At 41.9% G+C, this 19,913-nt stretch overlaps 1 pseudogene; it reads left to right on the top strand.

Annotated features, from left to right (window-relative positions):
* The first annotated feature begins 5,142 nt into the window (after positions 1 to 5,142).
* Positions 5,143 to 5,284, top strand: LOC134135788 (U2 spliceosomal RNA; annotated as a pseudogene).
* The last annotated feature ends 14,629 nt before the right edge of the window (positions 5,285 to 19,913 follow it).

Below are 19,913 nucleotides of genomic sequence, written 5' to 3'. Positions count from 1 at the left end.
TGTATTTAAAAATTGTGTTCACGAAGCTTTGCAGTCTGTATGACCAAACCTGCTGAAAATCATATTAAACCCATGGAACTGAAAGCAGAACATGGCTACATATTTATCTGGCATGATAACTGCACAAGCATCTCTTCTTTCTCCTTAGCCCCAATACAGCTATCTGTTAGTGCATCTTGCACAAGTTGGGCCTCTTTTTTTGTATTTAAAATTTCATAGAAGCTTCTTTTGCCTCTGTTCCTAAACTATTTAGGACAAAGGTGTATCTTGGTTTATCTTAGCACAATAGGATCTGTGATCCTTGATTCCAGCTGGAACCTCATGCTACCATGTTGTGGCCATGATTAGTATTTGGATTCAGTAACATGCCAGCTGTGCAGAAGGCACATTGCTTCCTATATCTCAAAATATTTAATAGCAAATCATGTAGGGAGTTTGTGTGTTACCAAATTCACTTTATTTTTATACAATATTACATAGAACATGCACTCTGTGAAACTAACAAATACATGTGCTGGTGTTCCTTTGATGTGGTCTTTCATTTGTTCAGAATTTTTAATTGGACTTTGTAGCTAAGAAAATGAATTTTTTTATAGTGTCTCCTGGACACAAAATATTGTAAGCTGTACTGAGTTTAACTTTTTTTTTTTTTTTTTTTTTTTTTTTTTTTTTTTCCCAGTAGCTTGTGTGCTGGTGTCTTGCTTACTACCTAAATGCAATGAAATTGAACAGTAGAATCTTAATTTGTCAAGTCATGGCACAATTACAATTCTCTTTCTCTCTAACTCTTCAGTATTTGAATAGCATTTAAAATACTAAGTTGGACTGTCCTTATTAAAAAAAGAAGCGTATATCTGTCACTTAGTTGGAGTTATCTCTGTTATGAAGTTTGTGATCTTTGTGCATTTTGTAGACTTATTCAGCTGCAGAAACAGATTGCTACATTACTGCCTACTATATAGTGGTCTAGTTCAATGGCAGCAGACAAAATAGTATCTGTTGCAGTAATTTCAGATACATCCTTTACTTTTCCTGCTTACTTGGCTTAATTTTGTTAGATACCCTTCAAGGAACATTCTCTGTGTAGGGAGTAAGGTGGTGGTGTTAGTGGATTTTTTTTCCTCTTTTTCTCTTTTCCCTCTCCTGTTGGGGCTGTCCTCTTAAAAGTAATAATGCAAAGACTAATTTTTGTAAACAACTCTCCATGCAGTTCCTCACTAGCATGAGAGATTTTGTTGCTGTAAGGGTATGTGAAGTGTGAGGACACTTGCTTCATTAAGGTTATCAGCTCAAGGACATTTTCAGTTCAAAGGGCTAATAAGTGAAAGAAAACAATGAACAAAACACAGGGACACAAAGCTAAGCAGTAAGGAAGACAATGACAAAGAGCAAAGCTCTACAGGCAGTAACTGACACCCTATTAGCAAACTACGGGGCATAGCTCTGGAGAGGTCCAACTTGGACTTTGTAACTCATGGAAGGGAGAAATAAGACTAAGAGGAAGATATGGGATATTTGAGAGGGACCTGTGGGACTATATAAGGCTTATTAAGGAAAGTTTAGGGAAAGGAGATCAGGATGGAATAAGGAGGGAACATCAGGGAATAGAAAGGAGGGGAGATAAAAGGGGCCAGTTGAGTGTAAGCAGCTGCTAGTCAATATTTTTGTCTGCCAGTGCCTAATCACTGCAATCTAGCCTATATGTGTAATCTCACTCTTTATACCAAGTGTGAGTGCTGCACAGCTTGGGTGCCAGCAATTAGAAATGCTGGAGTGAGTAAATTAAGTGCCAGCAACTAGAGTCAGACCATGGGCTATAGCTTCCTCCAGGTCTGTGGTATCAGCAGCTGGAGTGGGGACTACAAGCAATAGGGCTTATACGCCTGGGCATTGGCAAGTGGGAGGACTGGAGTATTTATACTTCCCCCCCCCCCCCCCCCCCCAAGCTGGTGTGTGTGTAAAATTCACTAGCAAACTTCAAGATGGACTTTTTGGTGAGTAGGAGGGCCAGGGTCCAGGCATAGATATTAGGCAGTCTGAGAGTCGGTGGGGGTATTTGAGAGAGCCATGAGTATGAGGATGCTGGTGAGATAAGTGTGTGAGTTGATGCATCTGTTAGCTAGTAAGCATCAAGTCAGACTAGCTGATGAATAGACATGTGTAAGGCATGAGAGGACCAGGAATCCTGGCATAGATACTAGACAAGCAGAGAGCTAGTGCTGATATTCAAGGAATCTTGAATATGTGTGTGCTTGTGGATCTGTAGTTGCAGATGTTTTCCCTAGTGAATTTCATCAGCTTAGAGAGGAGAAATGGAATCTGGCTATCTATACTTTTTTATGTGAGTTCTGTTTTTATGTGAGTTTTGGTGGCGTTATATGTGCTTGTTAAAAGACAGTGCCCTATCTGTGGCAGTCTGTGTAGCTGGCCGTGTTAGTGTCTTGTATGAGTGTGTGTGGAATACATGTTCAGCTGTGTGACTGGTTGAACAAACAAGAAAGCAGCAGCCTAGGAGGGAGAGGCCTCTGGCACACTGATCTGCACTCTAGCTACTGGACAGGAGGAATTCTCAAGTCCCAGAATCTACTGGAGGAAGTGGCCCTTGTAACCGCCTTTAATGCCAGTCTTAAAATTCACTCGACCAGCGTGTTGGTCAATGATATAACCATGATTTTTTTATTAACCACTGCCAAAACAGCAGACCGCTAGAGGAACTTAGATCTGATCCAGTGTAGCCATCTACATTTGACAAAACATCTGCTATTTAGAGACATTAAAAAATAGTGGAGACTAGGCAGAATACTTAAATATTTTTGTGTTCCTCCATGGATCTCTTGATTGTCCTTTCTCCACTGACACAACTCTAGAGAGTGGGGAACTTGAAAGACCTAACTTTTGAGGAGCCAAAAATTTGATAGCTCAGTTGTTTGTGTTTGGGTTTTTTTTTTTTTTTTTTTTCCACTTCAGCAAAGACTGAAACTAATTATGTTTATGAATTCACTGACTTTATTTCTGCCTTTTACAGTTTTGAACAGCTTATGTCAGCAATCTACACTAGAGGTCAAACATTTTTTTGCAGAAAAACTGTATTGTATAGCAAGTGGGGATAGACTGTGGTCACAAAAGCAGTGTCCTTGCAGGTTTTCAAAGCAGTTTTTATTCCAGATGTAGATCTGGAGTATGGTACTCAAACTTTTCCAAACTTGAGTATAGGGCAAAAAATAAAGAAATTTGTGAGCTATGCAAGAAAGAAAAGGACTTTTCAGCTGTAAATTGAGGGATGATTGTGTCATGTAATACGCTCTGCAATTCTAGTCCCACACTTGTCCTAACTTGGGGATATAGTTAGAGTGGTCTTGCAGCCCTTCTGCATTACACACCCACATTTCATTCTTACAGAATGAAGGCTCATAGTAGGATTATTTCTACCTGGTTTTCATCCTAACACCTGAGCAGGAGGCAGCCAAGGTGAACACAAAGACTGGAAGCCTCTAAGTTCTTCTGGGTGGATCCTTTACTTTTAAAGGACATACTTGAATGTACAGAAGTAGGAAAATATTCAGTGTAAGGGAGTGAACAAGAAAATTGGTGGTGTAATAGAGATAGGGTGTACAGTATGGGAAAAGGGTGATCTGATGTACAATTCAAACTAAACTCTGCTGGTTCAGACTTCAATCATTTCCATGGAATACCATAAAATAAGTCTTTTCCTTGTGTGCTTTGAGCTGATATTTTTTTGATACTGTTGTCACATTAAATAAGACAGCAAACCACCTGGTCCTGGCTGTTTGCAGAGCTGTTATCAATACAACATTTACCCGTTGGGTTCACATTTAAAGGTTTCATTTACAGCTAGTGAATTTAGAGTCATTTGCAGAAGAGCTTGTGACTAACCTGATGAAGAGCTTGGGTGTTATTTTTTAAAAAAATATTTATTTTTTTTAACTTCACTGCTCAAAACAGCTGTTTTAAGCTATGTCCTTCTCAGCTAGTGGCTTTAAGTAGAAATGTCATTAATTTTTGTTTTTATTTTGCCTGCCTGTTGCATGAGGATGGCTTTGAGGCTTTTTTGTTTCTTTGTTTCAGTATTTTTCTTTTTAAAACCAGTTTAATTGATTTGCGACTAGAAATAGATGGAAGAAGAATGAGAAAGCAGAAATTGGTCAGCATCCAGGGAGCTGCTTTGTTCATGGGCTGAGAGTGTGCCTCTCAGAAGGCCGATAGTGGAAACAAAATTGTATATCCAATTTAAAACAACAGCTAGACAGGTTTGCTGTTTCAGTCTGCAGGCCAATATATGCCAAATTGTACTTAAAAGGAAAGAAATCATGTAGAGACCAAAAAAAACCTAACTCTTCTCTTTACTCAGGTTCTCCACTGATAAGGTTTTCTTCCCTTTTGGCTAAGAAAGCAATGTAATATGTAAACAAATTACAGGTGGTGATTATGTGACTTATGTCCTGATTTCATGAACAATAGACGACAACATAAGGCCTGCTCACCTCTGTCTTTCTGTTCCCCACCTTCTACTTTTGTTTATGTTGTCATAAAGTAAACCAGATAAAAGACGTGTGTTAAAAACTAATTTGGGGTGAGGCAGATGGTGTGGATTATTTAACAATGCAGCTCCCTTTTCTGGTCTCTCACTGCTGCATAAAAAAACCTTGCACAGAGGAGAATGGGAGAAGGTGGTGAGATAAATGTGACAGGAATAATGGACGTGTCTCTTTGGCGGTAGCTCCAATTTATGGTCTCTACTGCATGGAATGTTGTCATCTGTAAAAATAAGAATTCACCACCTCAAACTGCATGAGAAGGCCATCATGCTAAAGCAGGCAGAAAAGACCTGAAAGATAACACCTTTACTCATCAATAGATGAATGTGTTGTAGTCACAATATGATTGCTTCATATGACAGACTAAGTCCTTGAAAGAAGGATCACCTAATTACCTAAAACATATATGGAAAAAAAATCAACTTTAACAACATTAATTGGAGTAGCCTTGCTTATAGTTTAAGGTGTAGGAATTGGAACAGTAGTTAGCTTGTACTTCCTGGTTTTCTTGCTGAAATGAATAGGAACAAGAGAAGAAAAACCTGGAAAAGAGATAAATGTAAAAAAAAAAAAAAAAAAAAAAAAAGTCACTTTTCAGTCTTTTGTCTAAGATTAAGTGTAGTATCTGTTCTTATCAGTTTAATATCTGATATGTACTTGATGAAAAGACTTTATCTTAAACAGATTTCTGGCTATTTTTTTTCCAACTCACTAAGCGGGCACCCATGTCTTTGCTAACAGGTTGGCAAGCCTAGTAAGGAGAGCTTTAAACTAGGAAGGATTGGGGAAGGGGAGAGTTATAGAGACATTGTAGTCAGCAAAACATAGCTCAAGTCAAAATAACCTCCAACAAGTGCATGCAGCCAAGGAAGTATGCACAAGATGTGACTGTGGGGGATCCTCTTGCATGCCTCCTGGGAAATCTGCTGGTCAATTACCTCTCTGAAGTGCCTGTACACAAACGCACGGGGAATAAGCAGGAGGAACTGGAGGTGTGTGTGCTGTCGCAGAGCCATGATCTCATTGCAAGTACAGAGACATGGTGGGATAGCTCGCATGACTGGAATACTATCATTGATGACTATGTGCTTTTTGGAAAGACAGGCCAGGAATTCGAGGTGGTGGAGTTGCTCTTTATGTGAGAGAGCAACTGGAATGTATTGAGTTTTGCCTAGCGGTGGATGAAGAGCAAGTCGAGAGCTTATGTGTGAGGATTAAAGAGCAAGGTAACATGGGTGACACGGTTGCAGGTGTTTACTACAGCCCACCTAATCAGGAAGTGGAAGTCGATGAGGCCTTTTACAGACAGCTGGAAGTAGCCTCACAATTGCAGGCACTGGTTTACATGGTTTACACAGCTAGGCTCAAATAGTTCGGGAGGCTCCTACACAGCATCAGTGATAACCTTTTGACACAGGTGGTTGAGGAGTCAATGAGAAGGGGTGCACTGCTGGACGATATACTAACGAACAAAGAAGAACTGGTTAGAAACGTGAAGGTTGGAGGCACCCTTGGCTGCAGTGACCATGAGACAGTGGAATTCAGGATTCTGCATGGAGGAAGCAAGGCAATAAGTAGCATCACAACCCTGGGCTTCAGGAGAGCAGGCTTTGGCCTCTTCACGGACCTACTTGGAGGAAGCCCATGGATTAAGGCCTTAGAAGGAAAAGAAGGAAGCAGAAGTCCAAGAGACCTGGCTACTATTCAAGCATCACTTCCTCCAAGCTCAAGAGTGGTGCATCCCTTTGAGCAGGAAGTCCAGCATGGCGGGCAGGAGACTTGCATGGATGAGCAAGGAGCTCCTAGCAAAACTCAAACAGAAGAAGGAAGTACACAGAAGGTGGAAGAGGGGACAGGCCACATGTGAGGAATACAGGAAAGTTGCCAGAGTAGGCAGGGATGCGACAAGAAAGGCTAAGGTCCATTTGGAATTAAATCTGGCAAGGGATGTCCAGGATAACAAGAAGGGCTTCTTCAAATACAACGGTAGCAAGAGGAAGACTAGGGAGAGGGTGGGCCCCCTGCTGTATGGGGTGGGGGCCTTGGTGACGAAGGATACAGGGAAGGCAGAGTTACTGAATGCTGCCTTTGCTTCAGTCTTCACTGCTAAGGGCAGTCCTCAGGAATCCCAGACTCTGGAGACAAGAGAGCAAGTCTGGAGAAAGGAAGACTTTCCTTTTGTTGTGGCTGATAGGTTAGAGATCATTTAGGCAAAGCTGACATCCACAGATCCATGGGCCCTGATGTGATGCCCCCACAAGTACCAAGGGAGCTGGCACATGTTGTTGCCAGGCCATTCTCCATCACCTTTGAAAGGTCGTGGAGAACAGGAGAGGTTCCTGAGGACTGCAAGAAAGCCAGTGTCACTCCAGTCTTCAAGAAGGGCAAGAAGGAGGACCCAGGCAACTGCAGGCCAGTCAGCTTCACCTCCTTCCCTAGGAAGGTGATGGAACAGCTCATTCTGGATGTCATCTCCAGGCATATGGAGGAAAAGAAGGTGATCAGGAGTAGTCAGCATGGTTTCGCCAAGGGGAAATCCTGCTTAACAATCTGATAGCATTCTATGATGGTATGACTGGCTGGGCAGACAAGGGGAGAGCAGTGGACATTGTGTACCTTGACTTCAGCCAGGCTTTTGACACTGTTTCCCATAACATCCTCTTGGGCAAGCTCAGGAAGTGCAGGTTAGATGAATGGACAGTGAGGTGGATTGAGAACTGGCTCCAACACCCCAGCTCAGGCAGGGTCACCTAGAGCATGTTAGACAGGGTCGCATCCAGATGAGTTTTGAATATCTCCAAGAATGGAGACTCCACAACCTCTCTGGGCAACCTATTTCAGCGCTCTGTCACCCTCACAGTGAAAAAATCTTTTCTCATGTTCAGATGGAACTTCCTGTGTTTCAATTTGTGCCTGTTGCCTCTTGTCTTGTCACTGGGCACCACTGAAAAGAATCTGGCTCCATCCTCTTGACACCGTCTCTTCAGGTATTTGTATACATTGATAAGATCTGTCAGTCTTCTCTTCTCCAGGCCAAACAGGCCTGCTCTTGCAGTCTTTCCTCATAGGTAAGATGTTCCAGTCCCTTAATCATCTTTGTAGCCCTATACTACAAAGCCCTCTATTGTCACTATCAGGAAACTGCTGGGAAACCCTCACTTAGCTTCAGAGGTAATAAATACTCAGTATCTACCACAGTGTACCATGTGTATGTATATCAAGAGGAAAAGGCTTAGTGGGTTGGGTGCGAGGAAAGAGGAAAAAGCCTGATTCTTTGCAGTAGTGCCCAATGAAAGGACCAGAGGCAATGGGCACAACTGATGTGCCAGAAATTCCATTTAAACACGAGAAAACCCCTTTTTTATTCTGAGGGTGGTCAAATACTGCAACAGGTTGCCCAGAGAAGCTGCAGAGTCTCCCTCTTAGAAGATTTTCAAAACATGACTGGATAAGGCCCTGAGCAACCTGCTCCAGCTGATCCTGCTTTGAGCAGGGGGTTTGGAATAAGTGACCAAAAAAGTCATTCTATGGTTAAAGCTCCATCTTAAAGAAACAATGAAAAAAAAATCTATATTCTTTTATTCCTAAGATAGCCTTGCAAAACAGAGTTATACCGTTGCAACTTTGGACTATATCTCTATCTTTAATGTCACACTAGCATGAAAAGTCAAACATTTTCTTTACTCTGGAAAGTGAAGTGATTCAAGAGCAGATCAAGCTGCAGGATGCCCAGTTTCCTAGCTGTCAGTTAATCTAATTTCTGTTTTTATAGCCAATCTGTACTTTTCTTGCATTGTGTTTACATCTCTAGTTTCTATTGAAAATATTGACTTTTCTTTTGATCCCTAGGAATAAAAAAACCTGAAACATATGATGAAAGAATGTTGAACTTTACTGTTGTGCTACCTCACGTTGTGCAATTTTAAAGGCAATTAAAATCTGCATCACTGTGGAAAGGTAGGCTTGTTATTAACAGCCTTAAAGTAGAAAGAAACCTATACTTTGCATCCTAACAGTATGATGGCTCTCCAGACTGAAATAAGCATCCATCACCACAACATAGACTGTTCTTTATGTAGGATGAGATTTTTCTTTTTATATTGTTTGGCATTTCCTGACTTAGTGTTGCAAGCTGTCCTGTGCCTAGCACCTGCTGCTGTTTTTAGTTCTGGCATTTGCATAATCCAATGGTAGAGACAGTTGTCCAGTTTCTAACTCATTTTAAACATAACTGTCAGAAAGATCCTGGCTCTGGAAAATATGTTTTGTTTTCTGCCCTTGTATTTTTCAAACACTCTTGCTATTTTTTTATTCTTTGAAAGAAAGCAAGTGAGTTTGTACCCTAGACTTCCCTGAGGACAATTTTGGACAGATATAAAAGGGTAGAATTCTTTAAAATATTCTGTTTACCACCATAATTTAAGCCTAAGAACATAGGCTTCTTTATGCTAAGAAGCAGATTCATGCATATGAAAGAGTAAAACCTTTATCCTTGGTTTCTTTTTCTTCTTTTTCTTCCTTGCAGTTAGTTTCATAATCTCTAACACCATGGATTTGATTCTAGCTCTGTCTGAAGAACAGATTTCTGGCTGCATAAATCTGTCATTCTTTAGTTGTATGCTTAGCAGTTAGGCAACTGAGTGCACATGAAGGTATGTGATCAGAAACCCCTGAGAGAAATCACAGTCACCATGAAGGGCAGTTTTGAAAGCATTTTTTTACTCTGAAACATGTTTCTTCAGCATCTTGGAGGCTGAGGTTTTCCAGGTAGTATATATGCACCAGGTATACCAATCCCACTGAATTTCAATGGGAAAATTTACCTTTATACTGTATGTGAAAGTAGTTCATTCCTTCTGTGGCTTTTCTGGGGGTTGATAATTATAGTCCCTTACAGCAAGCTGTTGCTAGTCCTCTAGGAAACATAGATATGCTCCTGATGCTCCTAATTTCTGCCACTCCTCCTGCCTATGAAAACTTTGATCCAAGCCCAGTATTTTCTTTAACTCTTTTCTCCACCCTGTTAAAGAGAAAAGTAAAATCAAAAAGATATATTTTAAAGCTGAGGACATAAAATGAGTGGGTCTCTTATTGCCATGATCTTCTATTTCTAAACACAAGAACAAGAAGCTGATTGGGAGCTGCCAACATGGATTTACCAAGGGCAAATGATGCCTGAACTTTCAGTGATGAAGCGCTGGTTGTGTGAACAAGAGAAGGACAGTGAGTCTTGTATCCTCTGACCTTAGCAAAGCCTTTGAAATGGTCTCACATAGTCTCCTTATCACCAGCCTGATGTGACACAGGCTGGGTAAGTAGATGAAAAGGTGCATAGAAAATGGTCTGATGGCTGAGTTCAAAGAATTGTGACCAGTAGTGCTAAGACTAATAGTGGCATCTCTCAGGGATCAGTTCTGGGATCAATACTGTTTAATGTCTTCATTAATGACCTGGATGATAGGGTAGAGTCCTCTCTTAGCAAGTTTGCAGATGACAGCAGACTGTGGGGAATGGCCACTAAGCTAGAGGGCAGGGCTGCTATTCAGAGGGACTTGGACAGTTCAAATCATGAAGTTCAACAAAAATAAATATGAAGTCCTGCGTCTGGGATGGAATAACCCCATGTAGCAGTACAGGCCAGGTCCTGACTGTCTAGGAAGCAGCTCTGCAGAAAAGGACCCGGAGGTCCTGGAGGACAAATTGAACATGAGTCAGTAGCATGCCCTTGCAGCAGGGAAGCCCAACTGCAACATGAGTGATACTAGTAAAAATGTAGCCTGCAGGTCTGGGGAAGTTCCTCTACGGGACACTTGTGAGACTGCATCTGGAGTATTGTTGCCACTTTTCGGTTCTCATTACAAGCAAGACATGGACATACTGCAGCAAGTCTACAGAGGGCAACCAAGCTATCAGAGGGCTGGAGTATATGGTATGTGAGAGGCTGACAGAACTGGGTTTGTTCAGCCTTAAAAACAGAAGGCTCAGGGAAGATGTTATTGCTGTTTGCTGTGACCTCACAGGAGGCTACAAAAAAGACAAAGTTAGTCACTTCTTGAAGGTATGCAGATACAGGATGAGAGGCAACAGAAACAATTCAGAACATGTGTCTGGGAAAATGCAGAACAATGTTGAGGTGATAAGCGAAGGAAGCTAGCCAGACCATGCTGTGGGAAAAGGAGTATCAACAGGCCATGTTGCCTCATAAACATGGTCACGCAGTTGGGCCCATGCCAGAGCGCTGCTACACCTGGGCTTTGAATTGAAATTAGCGATGAACTCAGTAGACATACTGCTCTTCTGTATAGTACATAAAAACCTTTTATAGTACTCTTGCAATGTTCCTCGCAATCAGCCAACACTCAGTGGTGTCTTGGATTTCAACTGGGAAACTTCTGGGGAACTCCCGCTTAGATACAGAGGTAACAAATGCTCCGTATTGACCATGATGTGCCTTGTGTTTGTATATCTGTCCCTACCAGGAGTCCAGGTGGTGCCCTTGCCTCATCCTTACAATTGGCATAGTCAGAAGGATACATAAACAACAATGCTGTGGCCGAGGAGAATGAAGAAGGAGGGCGAGTGCCAAGGAGGGGCTACTCACCTGCGGCTGTCAGAATGGCTCCAAACTGAGTGGTGGGGGCTGGTAGCTGCATTGCTTGCCACTATGGCAGTCCCGAAGGACTGCCAGAGTTGACACAGGGGGAAAATATAATTCTGAGGGCTGTTGAATCTGCATTAAATGCTATGTCCTTCTGTGCTGCTTTGGAAGCAGCTCAGAAGCTAGCTGGACAATTAGTGTGGGCACTGTTGATAGGCATTCAAGCCTTAGATCATAGAATCATAGAATCAGTAAGGTTGGAAGGGACCTCTGGAGATCATCTTGTCCAAACCCGCCCTGCTCAAGCAGGGTCAACTAGAGCATGTTAGACAGCGTTGCATCCAGGCAGGCCTTGAATATCTCCAGAGGAGACTCCACAAGCTCTCTGGGCAACCTGGTCCAGTGCTCTGTCACTCTCACAGTGAAGAAATTCCCCCTCACATTCAGGCGGAACTTCCTGTGGTTCAATTTCTGCCCATTGCCTCTTGTCCTGTCACATGGGGCAACTGAAAAGAGTTTGTCCCCATCCTCTTGACACCCTCCCTTCAGGTGCTTGTACACATTGATAAGATCCCCCCTCAGTCTTCTCTTCCCCAGGCTGAAGAGGTCCAGCTCTCGCAGCTGTTCCTCATAGGGATAGTATCATCTTTGCAGCAATGAGTAAAAGACCTGGAGAAGGAAACTGGAGATTTGTGTGATGCAAAGGTGGTAGCACAGGAGCTGATTACAACCCAAACTCAAAAGAATCTGGAATTAACCCAGAGGGTAGAATGATTAACTGACAAACACCATGTGTGCTGTACTAAAGCCCTAGTTACAATTGTGCAGGTGAAAGCAATAATAGCTAGACCTTCCTGGGACCCAGAGGGGTGAAATGGTAATATTTGGAGTACTTTATCTGATTCAGAGGATGAATTTGAAGGGGAGCCAGCTGCTCCTCAGGTCCAACCTCTTATGCAAATCATAGAATCACAGAATTGGTAAGGTTGGAAGGGAGCTCTGGAGATCATCTTGTCCAACCTCCCTGCTCAAGCAGGGTCACCTACAGCATGTTAGACAGGGTTGCATCCAGGCGGGCTTTGAAGATCTCCAGACAAGGAGACTCCACAACCTCTCTGGGCAACCTGGTCCAGTGCTCTGTCACTCTCACAGTGAAGAATTTTCCCCTCACATTCAAGCAGAACTTCCTGTGGATCAATTTCTGCCCATTGCCTCTTGTCCTGTCACATGGGACAACTGAAAAGAGTTGAAATGAAGCTGAACTGAAATGAAGGGGGAGAGGCAAGTAGATGGGTACACAGTGGAGCAATCTAGGACATATTCCAGCAGCTGCCTGGGAAGTCTTTGTTAGCCTGGTTAATGAGAACATGGGATGCAGGTATGAGATCTATTACTATTTTAAGAGAGGACCTGAATTTAATGAGCCCCTTATGAACTGATGCTCAATTACAGTATTATCTTACCAATTAATTTATCTGCAGGATGAAACAAGAAATGTTGTTGCAGCTCCAACGTTATATCAGTGGTTATGCACCACTGTGGTAGGTGCTTACCTGTCCATGGGCAAATTAGCCGCTACAGTGGGAGCATGGTGTACTTTTGAGGAAGGGATCAATGTGTTGCAGCAGCTAGGGTAAGCAGATGGAGATGGACTGGATAGTGTGGAAATAACATGGCAGATGAGAAACCAGTTATTAAAGGCGTCTTGAAGTACCTTAAAGCCATTACTGCTTGGCATAATAATGCCTTCAGCTGGGACAACAGGGGCTTTGGTAAACAATATAAGGGATTTGGCACTTGTTGGTGAACCAGGTCCTAAGCAAGTGAGAGCAGTTTGGAATTCCAAGGCAAGAAAATAGGCAGGGACCACTAAATCGACGGGAAGGGTAATGAGGCAACAGATAGGGGCTGATTTGCTGCAGGCAGGGGTATTACGTGACAAGATAAAAAGTCTACTATTGACTTCTTTAAGCAGTGGCCGTGGTTGCCTGCTAATCAGCAATATTGAACACAGCCTGCCACTCTCCCACTCTTTCCTCCCCACCCCTGGAAGCTCCACTCTTACGTACCCTTGTGAATTCACTGGCACTCTGATGGAGAAATTGCTGTGCTTGCTTTAGTAGATACTGGGACAGAAGTTACCATACTACATAGTATAGTAGCTCCAGGGACAGCTACCACCTATAAATGTGGGTTGGCAGAACTGGTCACCCTAGAGATTCAGGCTGTAGTTATGTTAAAAATTCACAAAAATCCCCTATTTTCTACCCCTGTTTCATTAGCATCAACTCATGAGTACATTTTCAGAGTCAACGTGATGATACTCGGCAGAGAGATTCAGACCCTGCAAGGATTGTTCTCCTTTGAAAAAAGTCCTGCATTACCACAGTTACAATCCATTATTCTGATTAGAGGGTAACCAAACTGGGACCCAGTGGATTTACTGGTTCCTCCCACTGTGGTGCAAGTGAAGCAATATAGAATTCCTGGTGGGGAAAAAGAGATTCAGGAAACTATAGACACTTTACTGCATGCTCAAGTAAGACACCATGCCCTGTCAATAGTACTATCTGGCCTGTTTGGAAGCCTGGTGGTTCATGGCATATGATTGTGGATTATAAAGAGTTAAATAAAATTGCCCTACCATTAACAGCGGCAGTACCTGACATGGTAACTGCTAGAAGGAGTAGGGAAACATCTACAGGAATGGAAAGCTGTCATTGGTTTGGTGAATACGTTCTTCTCCATTGCTATATCCCCCCCAATCGCAAGATCAATTTGCATTTACATAGGATAATAAGCAATATACTTTTCAAATCCTTCCTCGAGGCTATAAACATAGCCCTACCATTTGCCACCGGATGATCTCAGTTGATCTCCCTTCTCTCCTTACAGAGTGTACCATCCATCAGTATATTTTGATAATGGGACTTTGTAAAGATCGAGTATGTGAACAGCTATCATTGCTAGTACAGACCCTACAGGAGCGGAGGCGGGCTGTAAACCCCAAGAAGGTACAGGACATTAGTGTGCAATTCTTAGGGATACTCCAGAGGGGAAAGATGAAAACTATCCCTGGGAAACTGTTCAACAGTACCTTGTTCCCACTACTGTAAAACAACTATAAGCTTTTTGGAGTTCTGGTGGAACTTTTTACCCCGTTTAGTGTATTTAATATGGCTGCTACAGCATTTGACCAAAAAAAGTAGCCAGTGTCAATGGACTAAAGAACAGCAGCAAGCCTTTGACCTGTGCAAAGAGGTGGTGGTTCAACAAGCCAAACTATTCACTCCGTATGAGGGACAACCTTTCAAACTAGATGTCTTGGGGCTTGTGGCAGCAACGTGTGCATGCAAGGTGAGAACCTGTAATTTTCTGGTCCCATTGCGTGCAAGGGACCACAGTAAATTATACACCTCTGGAAAAACAACTTTTGACTGTGATGTGGGCTTTGCAGGATACTGAATGAGTTATGGGATGTGACCCAGTGACTGTTCACATCCCCATCCATCCCCATTCAGGCATGGGTAACTGATGATACAGTCAGAGCCCATGTGGAAGTGGTCCAAACTGCAACTCAGTGGAAATGGAAACACTGTTTACAAAACTGGTTTAAGGGGTTGGGGAGAAAGGACATGAGAACCCTGCATACAGCCTTGCTAGGGGAAGTACATTTTGAGTTGGGAGCGTATGTCTCTATTGTCTGAGCCAGAGGAGCTTCCCCTCCCTGCTCCCTCAATAGAGCCATCGCCTGTCCAGGAAGCTCCTCCTTTTGAGATACTTTCTCCTGAGCAACTTATGATTACTGAACAAAGAGTTGTAAGCTTACATTTAAGATTTGACTGCCCTTCACAGTGTGTATGGTGTTTTCACCTTTGATATCTGTTCAGATAGTGCCACTCTTATTGACCTCTTCTCAAGAGATATCTTTCCAGGTATCTCTATCCATGCCAGTGAATGTCTCACAGGGAGCACCCATACTGTGAGGAATTCTGATCCACAGTGCTGGAGTGCCTCAAGTTCAGCAAATACCCTCAACACTCTTTAGCCAGTGTGTGGATACTGACTCCTCAAAGGGAAAAACAGCCTGGCACTGTTTTAGCAGATGGTCCAGGAGCCACTGTTCTAGTTCTTCCTGATGGCTATACCATGCCTTTCTTCCTTCCAATCAACAGGTTATCACCCTGGCAGTAAGTTGCTGTTGGAATGTTGCCTCTTGCTGACCATGACAGATGCTATTGATCTACCAGACCATCCAGCTTTCCCTGTAAATATATGGATTGGGATTGCACAAAGAAGATCAGCTAACCTCTCTGCTTTCTATACTGCAGGAGGATGACCTGTGAATGATGTCTTAACTACACGTTACATAGGTGTACTAATCCCACTCACAGTATTGCAGTTATATTTTCTAAAAATTTTTGGTATTACTGTTACTCCCATGAATTTATATGATTTGGGCACCTTTTCCCCAAAGCTGACACCTTGAACTTTCTTTTTTCATTTCACTAATATATCTAAAGTAGATGCTTACTTTCGCTTTGTAAATGCTACCTCTTTTCTGTGGAATGTAACCAATACACAGTAAATTTATAATGACACTGTGAATATTACCTATACATCTACTCACCTTGTACTATCATTAGAATGGTTCCTTCTGTGTGGCACTACAGCACATACCTATGTGCCGGCCAATGTCACAGGTGGCCCATGCGCTGTAGGTCATGTCACTTTAAGCATCTTTCCCTTTTTGATGGAGTGGCAGAGGACTCCATAGCATATCCTAGATGCCATGTGTAACTCCCATGTAAGTTTATTTTCTCACAGGAGCCTTAGGCCTATTGTTAAGCTTAGCTAGGATCCCAGAAGTGGTGACGCATAATTATAAACAGAGCATGTTGCCTGTGTTTTAGCTTAAATTGGACATCCAGAGCCATTGCTCTTTAAAAGAAGAATTGGGGGCAGTACGGCAAGGAACACTGCAAAGCCGTCTAGTGGTTGAATATCTCCTGCTGCAGTATAACCACAGATGTCATGACTTCACCAGGATCTGATGTTTTAACATCACTGATGAATTGGTGTTTATTAAGAATGATATCAGCCACTTACAAGACATTATCCAACATATCCAACAGGACAGTGGAGGTCCCTGGCTGGCTAATTGGTTTGGCTCCTAGTGGGATGGCTGGGCCAGCTCATATAAAGAGGACTCTTGTTTGTCTTTTGCTTTGTATTATGCTACGTTTAGATTTCATTGCTTTGTAAATTCCCTTGCCCTCCTACTCCATGCCCTTCTGAAGACTGGGACAGCCTGTAACTAGCTTTCCATTGTGGGGGTGGAGTATATGGGAAAATGTGGAAGACTGTTGACGAGGTAGATGAAGGAAGCTAGCCAGACCATTCCATGGGAAAAAGAGCATCAATGGGGCATGTTGACCCATAATCATGGTCTCACAGCTGAGCTTGTGCCAGTGTGGTGCTACACCTGAGCTTTGAATCAAAATTAGTGATCAGCTCAGTACACGTACTGCGCATGTGTATAGTACATAAAAACCTCTTATAGTGTCCCCTGCAGCATTCCTTGCCATGGACCAATGCTCAGCAGTGCCTTGGATTCTCCTGTGCCTTTATTACCTCAATCAAGAAACTGTTGGTGACCCCCTGCTTAGATACAGAGGTAATAAATGCTCAGTATCGACCATAGTGTACCTTGAGCTTGTATATCTGTCCCTGCGGCACCCCTGCCTCACCCTTACAACATGGAAAATTCCAATCAGATTTAAAGATATGTATATGTATTCTTACCTATGAGGACATTCAAACAGTAGAACCAAAGAGGCTGTGGAATCTCCATCCCTGAAGATGTTCAAGACTTGACTGGACAAGTTCTTGAGCAACCTGATGCAATTTGACTAATTGAGCAGGACTAGAAGACTTCCAGAGGTCCCTTCCAACCTAAATTATTCAAAATTCTTTGTATTTCTGCTAAGAGGTTGGTCATGCTGTCTTTTAAGTTTCATCAGAATTCTGGATTGTATACCATCTGGGGCTGCTTAACAAATTCGTCAGTTTGTTTTAGCATCTCCTCTTGTCAGCTTAGTCTCTGATATTGTATTACCAGAAGACAGGAGATCTTTGGTAGCTCTCTGTAGAAGGATTGCATGCTGAATGGGAATAATTCAAGATTGGAAAGGTGTGTGTTGTGATTTTGAGATCCTGAAATTTAATATCTGCGCTGAGATGTGATGAAAATACGGACCACTAAGAAAAACAGAAGCATGTATCTTCATTATTTAAAATATTTTCAAAGAAAATATAAGCCACACCCTGATCATCTGAGCAATACCAATATATCTAGTTAAGAACAGAGTTCAACACTTGAAAAAAGTTTAAAGTTACAAAATAGCTGTTCTTAAGATTTGATTTGTTTCATTTGTGAAGTCCACCATGCTACATGACAACCTCAGAATAGCCACTGTCCAGCTCTTTATCCTCTCTGATAGAGGTTTGTAGCAAATGTTTACAGAGTAAGAAGTGCAAGTATAAAGTGGCATTTCCTCTCCTACAATGCGTCAACAATAAATATTTTCAACACTTAACTAATCTTGATTTTGCATTTAATATTTAACAGCTCTTGTGGGAGCTTTCTTCCATGAATTTGTTTAATCACTTCACCATATCCATTACCAGTGAATTCCGTAATTTGTGTGTTATGAGAAGCTTCCTGTTGTTAGCACATTGCCTGATGATTTCCCTTCAGTCCACAGTATTTTGTGAGAAACATAGTGGAGTCAAACAGAATGATTGTTCCCTTTCTCATAACAGAAAACATAGGAGTGCTTGTTTGTGAAGAGTAAACAACAGTCATTCTTGGTTTGACTTCTCAGTGCTTCCTGGTAGTGTTTGGAGTAATTTCTTTGCTGGTACAAGGGTTCCTCATTTGTTAACCTCTGTTCCTACAGAAGCTGTTTCATAGTCTTGCTACCCTTTTCTGTACCTCTTCCAGATCTTCCACACTTTTTGAATAGGAATATCCACTTTATTACCTACTTGGGTTCATATTATAAGACACTTCTGCAACTCTTCACAATCAATTTGTTAGTACTAATTATGTATTATCAGTCAATCTCCTTTTATTTTGAAAATGAGTATTTATTCACACCTTTTATTTTCCTATCTTTTCATTACTTTTTAAGCCACAAGAAGGCATTTCCCCTTCTCTCATGGCAGCTTAGGTCTTCAAAGACCTTTTAATGAGGGATCTTGTCAAACTTCTTGAAAATCTAAATATATTTTGTCTACCCAATCCCTTTTGTTCATGGGACATTGGTTCTTCGTGAATTCCCTCTGCAAAAACCATTTTGGCTCTCCTCCATTCTAATGTATTGACGTTAACTTTTTTTTTTTTTTTTTTTTTTTTTTTTTGATTTGGTCAATATGTCCAGTATGGCATTTTACAGGTTGGTAGTTAACCATATCCATCACCTTCCACTCCTTTTGCAGTGTACTGATTTAATCAACAGTTCAACATTTTCATATTTAAATTTCCTTGGAACATTTGGGTGAATTACTATCTTTTTGTGATATGTTACAATTTGTTGTATTGTGTCCTAAGGCCACCTAAGGCCAATGCTTCAGTTCCACAACTGTTCTTCAGAAAAGGAAGTTATTTAATCTTCCATACTGAACATCAGTTCATCTAGCTTTTCCAGCTTTGGACGTAGCTTTGCTTTATCTCTGTTGTCTACTTGCTACACAGATTCTGGTGGCAGGCTTGAGCTTCTGGTTGTTTCACAGCGTTTTTAGTGTTAACTGCAGCGTTCCTAAGTTGCTCTTCAAAATCTTAATTGTCCTGTCTTACGATTTATGATTTTTTCTCCATTTTTCTTATTTTTAAACAACTACTTTCTAAATAGCTTTTTACCTGTAGTTGCTTCCTTTATACTGCCATTTAATCATGTATAATTGTGTGAAGCAGATGGTTTTGGAGGCAGTCTGTTTCATAGCCATTTGTGGCTATGTATGTACACTAAGCAGGTAATATAATACCTTTAATCATTATATATGTAACATGTTATATGCCTATAAACATCTTTATGCCACCTGCCATTATACTGGTATTTCAGCTGTCCCTTTTAATTTCCTTCTAAGTATTTCTCTGTTCACGGAGATGCTTATTTTGAAGTCAAATACAACTGAGTGAATTGCTCTAGCAAGTATGCTGGATTGGAATATATCATAAGGACCATGCCTTAAGAGCTCTTCTGATGTTGTGACATCTACAGTGATGAGAACTAAGCTGAGTTTTTTTCTCTTCTGAGGAGGGGAGGGTGAGTTCTCAGAGAATCTGCTCCCAGACGCAGACACAGCCTAGCACGACATTTTTCTTTCTTTTTTTTTTTTTTTCAAAATATAAAACTCTGAATCAATTGGATGTGAAGTCAGTTCTGTTGTCATCTTCTGTATGTGGGCAACTGGACTTGGGCCAGTTTGAGAAGCTGGCTCATTTCCATCAGCTGCACCTAAAGATCCTGTTGTGGACGAGCTGACTCACACTCCTTTAAACCTCTCTGCCATATGCTATTCAGGTTACATGGAGATAAGTCCACATGCTTCCCCCAGAAAGCCATTTGCCCTTAGTCCTGGCTGCAGGTGCAGCCGGGAACGGCAGTGCCTAGTGAAGTTCTCCTGGCTCTCCAATGTGACTCAGGGGCAGCTCTGGGTTGGCCCTTCTGAGCCAGAGGCAAACATAACCCCAC

This window comes from Rhea pennata, chromosome 1 (genome assembly GCF_028389875.1).
Source record: "Rhea pennata isolate bPtePen1 chromosome 1, bPtePen1.pri, whole genome shotgun sequence".
NCBI classification, from domain to species: domain Eukaryota; kingdom Metazoa; phylum Chordata; class Aves; order Rheiformes; family Rheidae; genus Rhea; species Rhea pennata.
Note: the sequence above shows the minus strand (reverse complement) of the source record. Positions and strands in the feature narration are given on the sequence as shown.